An 18,501-nucleotide genomic window follows, 5' to 3' on the forward strand; every position below is an offset into this window, starting at 1 on the left:
TCAGCTAATAGGAAGCAACCTCTATCAAGGCGCTTAGTAACGTATGGCCTACCTGAGGCCTCAGTAGCTACCTGTTTATAATTACATGTATACAGTCAAGAGGAGTCCTGTACAACCAGTTAAGTACAGTATATATTATTCTTTACCAACTACTTCTCATTATTTTAGTCGTTGCAGACCCAGACCATGCAGCCAGCACCTTATCGACGTTACTGACAAACCTGCTGTTATTTATATGTTTCTATTTAGCATTGGCCATTGGCTACGACTCGATCGTCGTCAGCATAACAAGCGGAGATGAGACGTGGTGTCACGACTAAAAGCCGTAACAAAATGACTGTGCACAGAACGAATGGTGATGTGCGGATTCCCTGTCAAAAAAGAAATTCAAGACACAGCCGTCTGCAGGCAAAGTGATGTGCACAGACTTCTGGTATAGCCAGGGTGAGGTACTTTTGGATGTCCTCGAGCCCGGAGAAACTGTCAATTCAGCCAGCTACAAGAGAACACTCACTAAGCTGAAAGCTCGAATTTTCAGGATAAGGCCAGAGAAGGAAATCAACTTTCAACTGCAACGCGATAACGCCAGGCCCCACACCAGTTTTGCGACTACGCAACTCACTGCAAAACTCGGCTGGACTGTCTTACCGCATCCACCGCACAGTCCCGATCTAGCACCCCCACACTTCCATCTCTTTGGGCTTCTGAAAGGTGGACTACGTGGGGAATATTTTCAAGACTCGGATACTGTAAGGAAGTGGTTAGCCTCAGCTGGTTTCGATTTTGACAAGCGTGGCTTGCAGGCTCTGGTTCATCGTTGGCAAAAGTGCACAACGAATGGTGCTGTGTGGAAAAATGACAGTCTATTGGTGAAATATTGGTGTCTTTAGCTGTGCTGTTGTGATTTTTGTATCATCTGTAGTTTTCATGAATAAAAGTAGGAGGTATTACTTTCGGGACGATCCTCGTATATTATATTTTTCCTTCTGTTTACCTACACTTGAATCACTAGGTTAATAAAATCATAAACTTAAAATTTGCACAGAGCATAAGATTTTCTGTTATAGCTCCTAATAGGTATAACATCCCTCAGACTTCAAGAAGAATATAATAATTCCAATCCCAAAGAAAACAGGTGTTGACAAATGTGAAAATTACGGAACTATCAGATAAGTAAGTCACAGCTGCAAAATACTAACGCGAATTCTTTACAGACGAATGGAAAAAATGCTAGAAGCCGACCTCGGGGAAGATCAGTTTGGGTTCCGTAGAAATGTTGGAACACGTGAGGCAATACTGACCCTACGACTTATCTTAGAAGAAGGATTAAGGAAAGGCAAACCTACGTTTCTGGCAGTTGTAGACTTACAGAAAGCTTTTGACAATGTTGACTGGAATACACTTTTTCAAATTCTGAAGATGGCAGGGGTAAAACACAGGGAGCGAAAGGCTATTTACAATTTGTACAGAAACCAGATGGCAGTTATAAGAGTTGAGGGATATGAAAGGGAAGCAGTGATTGGGAAGGGAGTGAGACAGGGTTGTGGCCTCTCCCCGATGCTATTCAATCTGTGTATTGAGCAAGCAGTAAAGGAAACAAAAGAAAAGTTCGGAGTAGGCATTAATATCCATGGAGAAGAAATAAAAACTTTGAGATTCGCCGATGACATTGTAATTCTGTCAGAGACAGCAAGGGACTTGGAAGAGCAGTTGAACGGAATGGACAGTGTCTTGAACATCAACAAAAGCAAAACGAGGATAATGGAATGTAGTCAAATTAAGTCGAGTGATGCAGAGGGAATTCGATTAAGAAATGAGACACTTAAAGTATTAAAGGAGTTTTGCTATTTGAGGAGCAAAATAACTGATGATGGTCGAAGTAGAGAGGAAATAAAATGTAGACCGGCAATGGCAACGAAAGCGTTTCTGAAGAAGAGAAATTTGTTAACATCGAGTATTGATTTAAGTGTCAGGAAGTCGTTTCGGAAAGTATTTGTATGGAGTGATCTACAGAAAACAGTACATATAGAATCCTGAGTAATGACGAACGCAAGAAGGTAAATTTCTGTGCTGTGAATATATTGCTTTCGTCTTGGGTTGAAGTCAGTCCGACTTGTTTCTAATAACTGTATCTTTCTCCCTGTAGAGGTCGACAAAGAAAGCACGTCTGTAGAGATACGGTGGGCCAATAACAGGCGTGGTGGCGGATTTTGTTATGTTGATGTCAGGACGAGACGACCCCAAATGCGGGGGAGTGTTAATAGAGAATTTGGAAGTATATGGAAGTGAAACATGGACGATAAATAGTTTAGACAAGAAGCTTTCGAAATGTGGTGCTACAGAAGAATGGTAAGGATTAGATGGGTAGATCACATAACTAATGAGGAGGTATTGAATAGAACTGGGGAGAAGATGAGTTTGTGGCACAACTTGACTAGAAGAAGGGACCGGTTGGTAGGACATGTTCTGAGACATCAAGGGATCACCAGTTTAGTACTGGAGGGCACCGTGGAGGGTAAAAGTCGTAGAGAGAGACCAAGAGATGAATACACTAAGCAGTTCAGAAGGATGCAGGCTGCAGTAGGTACTGGGAGATGAAGAAGCTTGCACAGGATAGAGTAGCATGGAGAGCTGCATCAAACCAGTCTCAGGACTGAAGACCACAACAACAACAACAACAGGTATAACATAGCCAACCGGTTGCAACAAAATTGTACTTTTACCAGGTTTCGACGCCATCTATAGGTGCCTTCATCAGAAAATTCACGATTACCTAAAAAGAGTATTAATAAACATTAACATACAGAAAACAGAGGAGTAACCAGTTTTTATTCGGAAGAGTTTTACATGAAGGCTGTTCACACGTCTGATAAATGACGAACGAAGTTAAGAGCAACAGTGTTGTCCAAACAAGAAATATTTCATGAAGAAGTTAATACTAAAGCCACACAAAATGAAAGATATTGAAACTGACATAAAGATAGTATCTGATAACAAACCTCTAGCTACATGGCATTGCACGTTACACGCCACTAAGGGCTGCGAGAGGTAACAGTCACTGGAGGTGATGTCATGCTAAGAGGCACACATGCCGAAGATGCCACAACGTGGGCACCAAACAAGTCGCTCCGTCAAATAACAATGGAAGATAACAGTTGCCTAATTTCTGAAAATATTTTCAATAACATATAAGTATTCATCCCAGATATGGATAGCCAGTATTATGATGAATCAAAAAAAATGTGTAGGACAACGCAACACAAAATTATGTAAATTTTAATACGAATCTGCATCTACATATATACTCCGCTAGCCACCAAGCGGTGTGTGGCGGAATTCGCGCCTAAGTCATATTTCCCCCCTCTGTTCCACTCGCGGATCGCGCGAGGGAAAAACGACCGTCTGAACGCCTCAGTACGAGCTCTAATTTCCCTTATGTTTGAATGGTGATCATTGCGCAATTTCAAAGTTGGTAGTAATAATATATGCTCTACATCCTCGGTGAAGATCGGATTTCGGAATTTAGTGAGCAGCCCCTTCCGTTTAGCGCGCCGTCTATCTGCAAGCGTGTCCCACTTCACACTTTCTATGAGATTTGTAACGCTCTCACGATGGCTAAATGAACCAGTCACGGATCTTGCCGCTCTTCTTTGGATTACGCCATAAATGAAAGAGAGAGGAGAAAACAATATCTTAGAGTTCACTCTGACGAAAAAAGGGGTTCCACTTTAGACATTTCTAACCATCGGCTATATACCGCTACAAAAAATTTTGTTACGTAATCCCAACTGTTCATTATCAAACCGTCATTAAAATAAAGGCGTTTTAAAATGACTAACTTTCCTCTGTGTCTGCAGTATAATGACCTCATGAACTTCTTTAGGTATATGGTCCGTAATGGGACGCATGTTTCCTTAAGAGGTATCTTAGTATCTAACAGAACTTACTCGTCTTTTTTGTCCTAAATAACATGTTGTGCATGTGTCACAGCTAATGTTTAAGACACCTGAGTTTTGTAAGGGAGAATGTGCTCGTTTCAAATCATGGATATGATTATTTTTAAGCTATTACTAGTAGAAAATGGTGCATTACAGTCATATTTGTCTCGGAGAAGACAATGAATCCTGCACGACACGGGTCCTAACTAAGGCAAAGACTTTTTTTCTTTTCATTTCATTCGTTATTAGGAGAAATGCCAAGAGCGATAATTATGCTATTGGTTTTTTTTTTTTTTTTTTTTTTTTGGATATGTAATCCATAAGATTAGCTCGTTTACATTACTGGTCGCTATAGTTTTAATCAAATTGATTTCAGATTCGAGATTTTCACCACATAAAGGAGTAGAAATGGCTCTGAGTTTGAAAGAATGAAAAAGACATTTTTGTGAGAAAGTGTGAGAAAGAGGGTGTGTTGCACAGGACGACACTATTTGACCAGAACAGGTTTCTTTGCGAAAAATTTTGAAAGGAATTTGTTATCAGCTATTGTTATTGCTAAGTCCAAATAATTTAAGTGGCGGAGGTTATTTCAGAGTCCACATGTGAAAGTAAACTATTCGAGAAGCTTGTTTAAAATTTTCAACTGTTGATCAGTGTCATTATACGGCCCTCTGTAAATAATCAACATGTCGTCTACAAATCTGGAGTGTGAAAGAACTCAGGTGTCTATAAAAGTAGCTGTGACACATGTCCAGCGTACTATATAGGACAAACAGCGCCAGCAATTTCTTTTAGTTAACAAGAACGTCTCTAAGGAAAAGAAAGTACCAACTTATATAATTCATTCTTTGCTGTTCCAAAAATATAAGAAATCGATCTTGTACGAGAGACAAGGCCAATTCCATTCCCTATACGTCTCCATTGATCGTGCTGCTTCCGTAATAGCTTCTTCAATGATTGACGTAAAACTCCAATCATTCTTCCTCACTTCGACAGTACAGTATCTGAAAGAGCAATAATGTAGCATTTTTCTCACGGTGAAACCATACGCCAGTCGTTGTGGGCACGGTGGCGATTTTCCATCTGTTGCTCCAGGGAGACACGGCTTGTATGTTGAACCGTGAATTTACCTTCAAAACCTTTTCTTACGAATTTACTTTATTTACTAGCGATTCATCAAGAACATTAACACATTTAATCACACTATGTGAGAGTGAAAGTAGTTGCCAGGGAGTAACTGATGAAATCGTAATGAAATAGCTTTTAACAAATGTGAATTTTATTCCTAAAAGCTTTTTTTTAAGAAACAGATTTAAAATTATAAGCAGAAAGCACCCTCTAAATATCAAGTTATAATTTATTCAGAGGCAGAAAGGAACAAATTTTTGAGTGTATGAGCTTTCGGGCTGAGAACCTTGACGCTCCCTTTTGTCACGGCCGTAGTCACGACCGCTCACAACAGCCTCTGAAAGACTGCACAGGTGGAAATCTGCAACACACCAGATTACCTTAAAGTAAAAGTTTTAACAATTCAAACAAGCACACGAACTATGCACCCCATAGGAGGGATGTAAATGGTACAAAACACTAAAATGAAAAGATTAACTTGCCACCGAAGGTACAACTTGATTTTAACTTCTCAGAAAAGTCTTACGGTGGAAGGGTGGCAACTTTATATACTAAAATGACCATTTAAATAAAATCCCATGAATTGCTATCTTATATAAAATTATACAAGGTTGGCCAAACATGCGCTACAGTACACATATGCCGCCTCTCAACATGACAGGCAAAATAAAAACATATTTCAGGTATTAGGCCGTTACACTCCAAGCAATAAATTCGCTAACACACCGAATCCGACAAACATGACAGAGGCAGCTATTAACGTACGGCAGATTGATAGGGAGATTACCGAACAACCCGAATCGCAGGTTGCTCTAACCCGCCCCCACTCCACAAGGGAAATACGGACCACCCAATTCATAAATAACCACCTTCCCGCGGGTGAGCAAACGAAGAAGAATGGTGGGACGACCCCAAAACAAAGCGGCTGGTGACCTCACCAAGAAAACAAGTAGAATTTAACAAGTAAATGAAACAACATATCACCAATCACTTAACTTCTAATACACTGCGATTTCTGGCGAAGACATGGCGCAGCACTCCCGAAACGCTCTCCCGAACCGTCCGCTGGCAGCCGCTTCAACGGACGCAGGAAGGCGCGCCGATCTCCCGTCTCACGGCGTCGCGGCTCGCACCGGCCAGACGGATGTCGTGGGTTGACTCCTGTTGCTCTCGTGTCGACCGCGAAGTCACTACCCCCCGCTATACGCCGCGGCCCACTGGACTGAAGTGGCGGCCTCACATGCGCCGACGCTCAAGGCGGACAAGTCATCTTGTGTCTCAGTGCGCGACCGACCAACCGATCGACCCAACCGCCAATGACCGTTGCCTGAACAGCTCGAGCAGACTGTCGGCCTAACGCACAGACTTAACAGACTTACAAGGGGAGGCCACGACGTTTGGAACGCGGATTTACTGTAAACTTCGTACACTCGTAGTAATCCATGAGGACAACAAAATGTGTAAGCAGTAGCGCGCACTTCTCAGGCGTTACTGAGAAAATCGCAAGATAATTTCGGTCGTCAAATATATATCTGTGCGTGGCCATTTTAACCATAAATCGGCTGCAGCCGAGTGGTGCCGGCACGGTAGTTCAGCGTGTTTGGTCAGAGCGTTAGCTTTCATTTCTAATAAAAAACTGAGCGAACGGATGAACGACAAAACTGAACGGGTGTCATCGGACGTCCGCCCTGAACAAATTAGACGAACAATATAGAACAAATTTTTAAAAAAGAAAGTGGTTGGCGTTGAGCCGCTAGATCGCTGGATCGAGTTCCGTTCGTCAGCTTTTTTTATTTTCAACACAGTCATTTTCTATACTATTTATATTACAATCGATATAAAGGGAAAAATACGTGTAATCGGATGGACTTTTATTAAATTTACAATGTTATTTGGCAGTCTACCAATTTTTATTATCACAAATAATATAATATTCATAACTATCGACTAGTAAACGACAAAACGCATAAAGTGATACTGAAAATGTATGCTTGTCCGTGTCTTCAAAACTTTTCGTATTTAATCGAAAGAGAATGAGAAATTGCTTCTTGGAAGACGCTATTAAAATACAGTCGATACTACATAACCAATTTTCAGCGCCTATTTTTAAGGAAATACTGTGTTATGCATGGTTTTGCTTCCAAACCATCGACTGAAAGAGAGGTTTTTGAAAATACTAACGAGGTTTGTTTTTCCACGGAAAACTTCAAAAGACATTGCGTATGACGAAACATAGCATTTATTCAATGCTGCTGGTGCCGTTTAACTTAACGTTTTCCATGTTTTTACGAAAAATATCATCCTCCAACTTGTACCCGTAAAGTCGAAAGCGACGATTTATAGCACATCTTTCGAAAGCCGTCTGTGCCGGTCAAAACTTGGAGGTAACAAGTCGTTTCGGGCTCCTTCCAGGTGTAAGGGAGTTCTCAAATCACGGACAAGCATAGATTTTCAGTATCACTTTATGCGTTTGGTCGTTTACTAGTCGCTAGTTATGAATATTACAATACTTGCGATAATAAAAATTAGTAGACTGCTGAATATCATTCTAATTTTAATAAAAGTTCATCCGATTACACGTATTTTCCCCATTATATCAATTGTAATATAAATAACAAAGAAAATGACTGTGTTGAAACTAAGAAAAACTGACGAACGGAGCTCGATCCAGCGATCCAGCGACTTGAACTCCAACCACATTCTTTTTTTTTTGTTAATTCTGTTCTATATTCTTCGTTGAATTTGTTCAGGGTGGACGTCCGATGATACCCGTTCAGTTTGTTCGATGGTCCGTTCGCTCAGTTCTTTTATTAGAAAGGAAAGCTAACGCTCTAACCGAACACGTTGAACTACCGTGCCGCCAACACTCGGCTGCCGCCTCTTCATGGTAAAAATGGCCACGCACAGACATATATTTGACGACCGAAATTATCTTGCGATTTCCTCAGTAACCCTTGAGAAGTACGGGCTACTGCTTACACATTTTGTTATCCTCATGGAGTACTACGAGTGTACGATAATCTGGTAAAGTACAGTTCGCATACTCTTTTCTCTTGCACTTATTTCCATTAGCGATGTATCTTTTCTACTTTTCTTTTGTTGTCAATATTCCAAATGAAGAAGGGGCAAAAGTCAGAGTTCAGCGTCACGTCGACGGCGTGGTCCTTAGAGACGGAGAACTGAGATCGAATTGGATTAGGATGATGGATAATAGCGGCCGCGTCCTTCTAGGAGTAACTACAACAACATTTGTCTCAAGTGGCAGAGGGAAACATAAATCTTGAACTGAATGAAACGGAATTTGAACCACCACACTTCCGAATGCGAGCCCATGTTCTTACCACAGCGTCATTTCGCTTGATAATGTGTCAAATTGTTGGAAAGTGAATATTTTAATGAGGTGCTAGTGTATTATCGTGCAAGGATCAGGGTACTACACCAAAGTCGGCTACACCCATCGATATCACAGACATTACCGATGCCTCGCTGCAATGCGTAACGCCAACGAGTGCCGCTCCAGATGACACGTCCCCCCCTCAGCATCGCATCACCATCGCACGGAAGTCGATATGGAGCCGAGCATTGATTCGTTTACACCAATCTGTGACCTCCGATGAGGCAGTTTTTTTGGACACCAGTGCTATTCAAGTCGCAGATGGAACGCGACTTTTGTAAATGTTGTACTTTAGAAGAAGAATTTGTAATTGTGTTCATCCAGTGAAGCGTTGCAGTTCGAAGACAGTTGCAAATATTCGACACAGTCCTATGGCAACGGATACTATACATTAAAATAATGTACTAGGGCTTTTCCGAAACCAAGGTCGCGAAACGAAAACCACAGTGGAAATCAAAACTTTTTTTCCAGCAGCAATTAGCCACACCCTCCAGCTACCTCTCTAAACAGTCACCGCTCCGACTTAGACATTTCTCTTGGCGCTGTACGAACTTTTCAGTGCCCTTGTCACTGACAGCAGCCGCCTGTGCTTTCCGCCAATTCTCTAGGCTGGTCTGCCTTTCGCTGTTTGTGCCAAAATGTTGTCTTTGTAGCCAACGATTCATGTGAGCAGGAATGAACAACAGAGGGAGTCAATAAAGGGCTGTATTATGGGTGATCAAATACTTCCCACCAAAACGCTGCAGGAGTGTCTTCATAAGCCCTGCAGAATGCGGCCGAAAATGGTCTTGAAGAAAGAAACGCATGACATATATGTTGTGTGGGCTGCATAGCTTCAGGCGAAATCTCTCACCAAATCCACATACTTGGTGGGAGACACTGTTGTTTTAGGCATTTCTACGTGATCACTTTGATGTGTGAACTGAAAAGAGTGACATGAAACGATCGGCAGGCACACTAAAGACACTGCCCAACACATTTGTGCAAAATACCACCGGATTTTCACAGCGGTTTCCATTTTTCGCTTAATTGGATCTTACTTTCCGAATACGCCTCGCATCATATGCTTCATTTCCGAACAGTCATCTACCAGAGCAATCAAAGAACCCTCTGTTTTGACTGGAGAAGTCTAGTGAGGCCATAAAAAGTTGCATGAAATGCACGTTTCTAAAACACGTCAACGATTCACTGCATACTTTTCTGTGTGCTGTTTTGCTGCTGGTGAGACATCAGTTGTGCAGCTCCGTACTGGACTACCATCGTCCACATCTGATAAGTTTCTGAAGCATGAACATAAACATTTTATTAGTGTTTGTGAGAATGCAGGGTTTCTCAGCGGATTTCACTGACGAAGTCTTCTCGCGTTATCCGCCGAGTGGCACCGTCACGTTGTCGCTACGTCTCGACGAGCTTCGTATTCGTCATGTTCAGTCGAAGTGAACTTCAGTTGAAGATAGTTAGTAGGAAACTCATAGAAACGTTGCGACACCACGACACCACGTCTCGACTAATAACCGTAGATAATTTCACTATCTGTGTTTTGTCAAGATAACTTTTATTTTGTACGACAAATATCACTTTGGTTTATGAGAAAATTAGTAAAAGCCGTAACAGCTGTTATTACATGTGCATTTATTACATTACATCCGGTTTACCATTAAATGGGCGTGTTCAGCAGAAAAAATTTACGAGGATCGTGTCTCAGAAGACTACTAACGGCCAGATAAATAGCTAAATGGCACGTGTTTAAACACACACATTGACTTCGTCGATCGCCTGCTATGAGGACATTCAGCATTACGCGCAGGGAGCTTAACAGTATGCCGCACTCTGATCAAGATTAGTTTGATTTATGATGACCGTCGAGAGCGGTAAATAAGTTAAAATCGGAGTGAAGCTGTTAATTGCGCAGTTTATTGTCAAGCATAACGCCAGCTGATGTGGTGGTCGCTTTTAGTTCGGCTGCGCTGGAGCCCCGCCGGCCATCGGAGTTGCTCGTCCGCTGCAACGAGGCCATCCCCCCTCCCCCCCCCCCCCCTCCAACATCCTCCCTCCCCATGGCGAGCCACTGTGCACTTGCCGCCTGGTCATTAAAAAAGTTGACGTCGGCGCGCACACAATTTACCGTGACCGCCGCCCAGTTTGTCCGCCGCTGCCAACACAAACTGTTCCAGCTTCGCAAAGCCTTCCGAAAAATAAAAATCTGTCCCGGTGCTTCTGAGCCACAAGTGCCGTCAGCGGTTTTCTATTTTTTTACGCTTCTCCTAACGAACTGTGTGTTAACGAAACACGAAAAACAATTGCTGCCAGTTTCGTCCAAGGCAACGGAAATAATTATCAAGTTCACATGCTGATAGATACCTACTCTCGTAAAATGACGAGTAGTCATAACAGGTGTTACGTAACCACTATTTAGCGATACAGTATGCATCGGTGTTAAAAATAAAAATTTGCTCATCTCTGTTCAAAGTTACGTGCCTGGTGATCAAAAAGTCAGTATAAATTTGAAAACTTAATAAACCACCGAATAATGTACATTGAGAGGTAAATATTGACTCACATGCTTGGAATGACATGGGGTTTTATTAGGAACAAAAAAAACCACCCCATATTGCTAGACGCGTGAAGGTCTCTTGCGCGCGTCGTTTGGTGATGATCGTCTGCCTAGCCGCCACTTTCGTCATGCTTGCCCTCCCAGGTCCCCATACCTCAGTCCGTGCGATTGTTTGCTTTGGGGTTACCTGCAGTCGCAAGTGTATCGTGGTCGACCGACATCTCTAGGGATGCTGAAAGACAACATCCGACGCCAATGCCTCACCATTACTCCTGACATGGGACATGCCGTACAGTGCTGTTCACAACATTATCCCTCGACTACAGCTATTGTTGAGGAATGATGGTGGACATATTGAACATTTCCTGTAAATAACAACATCTTTGCTTTGCCTTACTTTTTTATGCTAGTTATTGCTATTCTGATCAGACGAAGCGCCATCTGTCGGACATTTTCTGAAGGTTTTTTTTTTTTTTTTTTTGTTCTAATAAAACACCATGTCATTCCAAGCATGTGTGTCAGTTTGTTACCTCTCTATCTAGAGAGATTTATTCAGTTTTCAAATTTATACTAACTTTTTGATCACCCGGTATAAAGGACCAATATCTTTGCTGCCTTTGTACTGGCTACGAACACATTTTCAGGAGACCATGCTCCGACTTCTCCCTTTCAGTGAGATAAAAAATCGAGGAAGTAAAATGCCAAACAATAGTCATATTTGAGTATGGAATAAAATCATTATCTTATCTTTGATCTATCTGGACTACAATCACAGATTTTATTCTTACATAAATCTATTTCGACTGTAAACTGCAGTCACACTCATATCGGAATCACCAAACGTCTAAGGCACACCTTATGCCAATGCATGTTCCGCGGTTTTAGAATTCTCTGCAACAACATTTAATCTGAACACGACTGCAGCTAACAGTCCAAATCCCTCTTCATATGACTAAATACTGTGATTGACCTCCGGATTAGTGAAAGAGAAATACGGCTACGATAGCGTTAAAGTTCGGCCGAAGATGAGGTCATTACAGACTGATAACTTACTCTGTTGTTGAGGGACGCACGGGTCCGTTGAATTGAGTCATGCCGGCTTTCTACTAAAGTTATTTAAGGAAGCTACACAGTGAGCCGGGGGAAAAAAAGAGAAATTGTGCACATAAATTGATCACGTGTTCAGGTACTGATTTTGATAACGCCATAAGAAATCGACGTTTCTACGTGATTAAAGGACACAGGCAAAAAAACTATATTTTCTTATGCTAGGCCTAGTGTTACCCCTACGAACCTGGGTACAGTACAGCAGATGCCATGACGCAAAAAATATGCAAATAGCGGTACAGCAAAGCCAAATCCTAACCGTCCACAAAATTAAGCAACGAGTTTTTGCATAGACTTTGCTTTGCTGCAACATCGTTGAACACAAAGAGGAACATGCTGCGAACGTCATCACTATGAGAAGCACATTTCAAATATAGAGAATTGTTTCGGATATTACCAGAGAATATTCTCCTCACTCAACATGAGCAATACATGTTTCACATTACCACATCCTTATTTCAACATCGTATACTTCATCAGGTTGTAGATTTGGGTATTCTGTAATGGAATCATTATTTATGTTAATCGTAAGCTTTCAAGGGACACAGACGAATGGTTTGCTGTAGGTTTTTTCCATGTTATTGGCTAGTCAGCCACATACCTCAGAAAAGTAGAGTGAAACAGTCTTATGTTGCTGTTAGATTTTTAATAAATGTATAGTATTTTTATTTTTATAGAACAGGTCAGCCTTATGGAAACCAGCTTTATTTTCTTCTCACCCAAACAAGTTTCACCACTGTTGCGGCATTATTAGCGAGTATGGCATTTATTTTGAAATTAATGTTAATACTGCTTACATACACTACATTATTCGTTTAACTTACTTTACACCCACAGTATCCAGGCTTTCTTGCGTATTGCATAGTTTTGTGATATGACAGGCATCTTACAGAGTAGCAGTTACCAAGAACATCCCCACAGCATACCATCATCACCGCAAAACACATATTTCATCAAAGGTATCAACACTTTCACCTAAAGATTTGTTGTAAACCATAACAGTGGTGAGTTGAGCTAATCCATGTAACAATATTACCTTAAGGCGGACCTTATCTTGTAACGCGCGTGTGTTTCTGAGAACTCAAATGCAGACTCGCTTGTGTAGCGTTTAACGTATAGGCCACACTAAAGTTTTTCACCATTTTGTATATTAATGATCACTAGCGGCAATTCGAGAAAAATATTGAGGTAGTTTTATGTGATTAATAACAGAGTTTATCTCATGACTGTTACTAATATTTTAACGTACTGAAAGGAAAGATTTGGTAAGTTTTAGGCACGCTGCTACTTCAATTATAATTTATATGCCCAAGTATCTGTAGTGTTGGGCGAACTACACCAAATTGACACAGCGATTAATTATTGCCATTATAATAACACATGTGTAACTTTATAAGCAGCACCACATTATTCGATTACTGCTTAGTTATATCATTGTCCTCCATATATTTCGTAACAGTTCTGTATTGTGAGTGTATTTTGTCTGAAACTACTTCTTCAGTTCTATGGAAGTATTTCAGTAATAGACACAATTTATCGTAAAATGTTTCAATCGCCTGGAAAAAAAGTCATCGTCTTCTTTGAAAAATGGTAGGTAATATTAACATAATTTATGATGTAAAGTACTTTGACATTACAGTGTTGCTGATGAAATACTGTAATTTAATCACATCAAAGCAAACGCTTCAAAATGACAGTAAGTACTGTATATTACATAAGATACTTTTTCATTACAATGATTGTCTGGGATACCAGTGAATTAACGTAAATTAATGACGTTTGACATTTATTCTGTAGGAATTCCTAAATATGGCGACATCCTACTGCTATTTAGAATCTGCTGCATTTTTAGACCGGCTTTACCCAAACACACCCTTTTCAAGATCATCAACTAATGATGCATTTAAATAAGAGATTGAACAATTAGTGGAGCTTGATGTTTGAATAAATAAACCAATATCACATGTTAATCTATGAGAAATTTGTGATATCTTAACAAATACACATACATCTCATGTTAAATTAATAGCACTCTGAAACCAGTATGTGCTAAGTCTACAAGGAACTTATATATGGATTAATGAAGTGTTAAAAACAAAATCTGTAAGGTTACCTTAGGAGAATATGATAATATGGGGCTACAGTAAACTTGTAAATAATGACGGAAAAATATTGACTGACAACACGTTTCTATATTTAGATTTTGCGTAATAACTTTCTTTAAAGTCAGTACCGCCATTAGACTTCTTATTTGCAGTGTTACATTTACAAGATCATGAGTTCGGCTTCAAAGTGCCGTTATAAAGTGTTTCAAGTGGTTTTTTGAACATAGCTGCTAAGGTTCAGTGACCGTGTCAGAATTATATTGTAAAAAATAAGCCCTCGGTCACAAATATTAAGTCAAAAATTGACCTGGTTTCGACGCTACTATGAGCGTCGTCTTCAGAATTAGAATAACTGTACTAAAACATTAGGTATATAGTACATTAATAAAATTAAAGTTTGTACTGACTCGAAGAGATGCAGTACTTACAAGTCACATATTAAAAAAGATCTCAGCCGGAAAGGCGACGTCATGAACACTTGTCAGATGGCGTTCCGCTAAGGGCTGCTCGTACTGTGGACAAGGGTTGCTACAAGACTCAACCCTAGTCCACAGTAAGAGCAGCCCTTAGCGGCTCGCCATCTGACAAGTGTTCATGACGTCGCCTTTCCGGCTGAGATCTTTTTTAATATGTGACTTGTAAGTACTGCATCTCTTCGAGTCAGTACAAACTTTCATTTTATTAATGTACTATATACCTAATATTTTAGTACAGTTAGTCTAATTCTGAAGACGACGCTCATAGTAGCGTCGAAACCAGGTCAATTTTGACTCAATATTTGTGACCGAGGGCTTATTTGTTACAATATGTTTCAAGCGTTATACAGTGCCTAAGATGGCATACTGTATAACACTTAAAACATTTGATAATGGCACTTTGAAGCCGAAATCGTGATCGTGTAAATGTAACACTGCAAGTAAAAACAGTCTAAGGGCGGTACTGACTTTAAAGACATATATTATGACTGTGGCCCCACATTATGAAAAAAAATATTATGTAATAACCACCAACCCCACTTGAATAGCGTAGGAATGGGATGGATATTCACGCTATTTAAAAGCAAATAAAAAGAGCATGGCTAAGACCCATGCGTAATCATCTTTGGCCGAATCGCACTACAGCACGCCGCTGTATGATGACGCTGCGGCTGTTGCTGCTGTGACGGCGTCATGCTGCCACACACAACCAAATGCCTCGCCGCAACTTGAGGGCTGGAGAAGCACCGCCATCGACGTCGGCCACAGCCCATGAAGATGACTGAAAACGACAGGACTCAACTTGCCTTAACCGTTAGCAACCGCTGCAAACAGTCTACGAATCTGAGAAATGAGAGAGATGAAGGGTAATCTCTCACTCTGACACACAGGCAGCAACGGAAAAGCATCAAATGTACTGGTGATAAGACGGGAATGCTATAAGAAGCAGCCGGCAGCAGAGGAGAACGCAACCACTCTTAAAAAACGATCTACTTTTTATTATGTATCTCTAATTCCTGAGCATGCTTACAGTACTGCGTCATTAAAATCATCAAATTACAAGGCGTCTGTATTCCGTCAGTGTAGATGGTTATTCGTACTCGCAACTGCGTATTTCATAACAGCTGTATTCGCCACAGTGCCTATTCCTTTGGACATGTGACACAGGAAAGACGGCACGTGGATGTTTGGGTCTGACCGTGATTCGTGCACAGGACAGACGCGGGGGTCAAGACGAGCGTTCGCTTAGAGTGGGATATCCGGTTTCGTATCACAGTTAGGCACAAATTTTCTCTGTTGTTCTCTTACATAGCTAAACATTGTTCATGTTCGCAATTGCGAATTCTGTGCAGCCACGATGCTGTTCGGATTCAATCACTTACAAACACGTATGCCACAATTGGAATAGTAATGAATGGGAGGAGGGGTGACTTGATTCAAGCGTGCCAATTGGTCTTTGCAGAGAAGGGTGGATGGTTCGGGAGGGATAGGGAGGATGAGCTCATCTTGGATGATTACCTGCATTAGAATTGGAGGAGTTCTTTGGTTTTCTGCCATATTAATCGTCACGTAATTACCAGAGTCACGTGGACAGTGTACCAGGCTACATATTGACCATGAATGTACCACACGCAAATGCCCCAGAGGCGTGGCAGCGAAAACAGGGAACTGTACGTGACTGCCATGAGATTACATCCTGATCTTGATTGTACATACACAAATAATCTACAGGCATGGGCGGTGGAAATGGGGGAAATACGACATCTGTCAGGTTACATCCTTACCTCGAATACGCCTCACACAATTAGCCGGCAGGCATCCACGGGGGAAGAATTCCCTGAAAGCGTGGGCATAACCTTGAGATAAGACCGTTTCCTGCAGTCGTATTGGTTGTTCTTGAATTCGCCACTGTGCACCTTGGAAATTCGTCACTTCTACATAAATGCTTCATGTGTTTCGTACCCAAAACATTCAACAGAATTCCACAGCATGCGTCAACTATTACGCCAACATGGTAAGCGTCTTCTCTGATTGTGATTAGCCGATCATTCATAATAATTTCTTTCACTTTTACCGCGATTTCATTGGTTGACGATACACTGAGGCGTCCAAGGTGCTCTTCATCTTCAACTTCTCCGCGATACTCTTTGAAACGAAAATATGACTGGGAACCTTGTTTTACTCAATACAGAGTCACTAAAAGCCGTATTTAGCACTTACAAAACTTTACTGCTCCTAATTCCGTTCTGATATGAAAATGTAACACAAATTTACTGAACCATGTTTACACAAAATACATAATCAGCTTTACTACGAAAACAGATGTAGTCTTTTTGACAGGTGACAAAATATCAACTAAGCACGATGCCCAACATCGTACATGTATTTTTCAAGTATATTTGCAAACAGAACCTCGAAAATAACCTATCAATATGAGTGAAAAAATACACGAAGTAACAAATTTCCTGTTACCTTTTAAACAAAATCCATATTACAGAGTAGTTCATTTGTATTCCACATGTCTGTTGGTATACATCTTTCCCTCGTATTTTGTATTGTATTGTAGAAGTTGGAGAAAGTTCACTCCACATATGAGTCACGCTGGAGGCTGCAGAATCGCAAGAATCCCTCGATGAAAAATGGTTAACGGTTCGTTCACAGCAACTACGTGGAAGAGACGACTGTTCTGTTGACGGGAGCATCGCAGATGGAGCCATCAGCGATATTTACATTTTGGTTGGTGGCAGAGGATTACTGCTAACACCCAGACTTCCATAGCTTTGGTCACAAGTATGGCTGTTCACTGCCGCACTTGGCACTTGTTCCAGGTTTACTTTTCACGAACGGTAATGCCCGAATGCATTGGATAAACTGCTCTGATGATCACCAGTTGCCAACAGTGACTTTTTCAAATGTCCAGACGGTTGACATCGGCTGCCAATTGGGATCTTGAATCAACATAATGAGAGCATTTAATGGTGCTGCGAAGTATGTGCGGTATCTGTGGATAGTATTGCCGTTTATTGATAGCTTTATGTCATGGAAGATGACATTAAAAATTGTGTTTACAGTTTCAGAATTTTACTGGGTGCATTTTTTGGTATGTGTGTATATGACTATTTTGTGATTTTACTTTGTTTTTAAACATTGAGTAATCATCCTTAGGAAATATCCCCTCATATCATAGGCATACCTAATTATGGCATACGATAGTGTAAGAGTTCCTAAATCATCAATGTTGTTGGTCAATTCATATGCCAGATAGCCCTCTTATACTGATATTAAACTGGAAAAGAGATGAGTCATCAGGTTCGATGCGGCCCGCCACGAATCTGAGTAGCACTTACACCCTAAGTTCTCGGTTTGAATGTATTCAAATCTACCTTCCCTTGAAAATTTTAGCACCTGCAGCTCTCTATAGTACTGTAGAAGTAACTCTCCGATTTTTAACACATTTCATGCCATCTTGTCCCATTTTCTTGTCTGTGGTTTCCATGCGTTCCTTTCTTAGCTGATTCTGCGGGAACCCCTTCATTACTTACCCGCCTACCCGATTTTCAACGTTCTTCTGTAGCACCACATCTCAAAAGCTTTGATTCTCGTCTTCTTGTTGCCCCACGGCATACGGCTGACTGCCATACGATGCAGTGCCCCCAAACGTACAATCTCCGAAATTTTCTCCTCAGATTAAGGCCTATGTTTGGTATTAGTAGTCTTGTCTTGGCCAGAAATGCTCTGTTTCTCTGTGCTAATTTGCTTCTTACTTCCTCCTTCCTTCGTTCGTCGTGTGTCATTTTGC

General features: G+C 41.0%; 1 protein-coding gene across 1 annotated transcript in view; it reads left to right on the top strand.

Moving 5' to 3' along the window:
• The window catches only part of LOC124622486 (acetylcholine receptor subunit alpha-like 1), a 957,741-nt gene that overhangs the window by 800,314 nt on the left and 138,926 nt on the right, over positions 1-18,501 (top strand). The gene's annotated exons all lie outside the window — the stretch shown is intronic.

Source organism: Schistocerca americana, chromosome 7 (assembly GCF_021461395.2).
Source record: "Schistocerca americana isolate TAMUIC-IGC-003095 chromosome 7, iqSchAmer2.1, whole genome shotgun sequence".
NCBI lineage: Eukaryota > Metazoa > Arthropoda > Insecta > Orthoptera > Acrididae > Schistocerca > Schistocerca americana.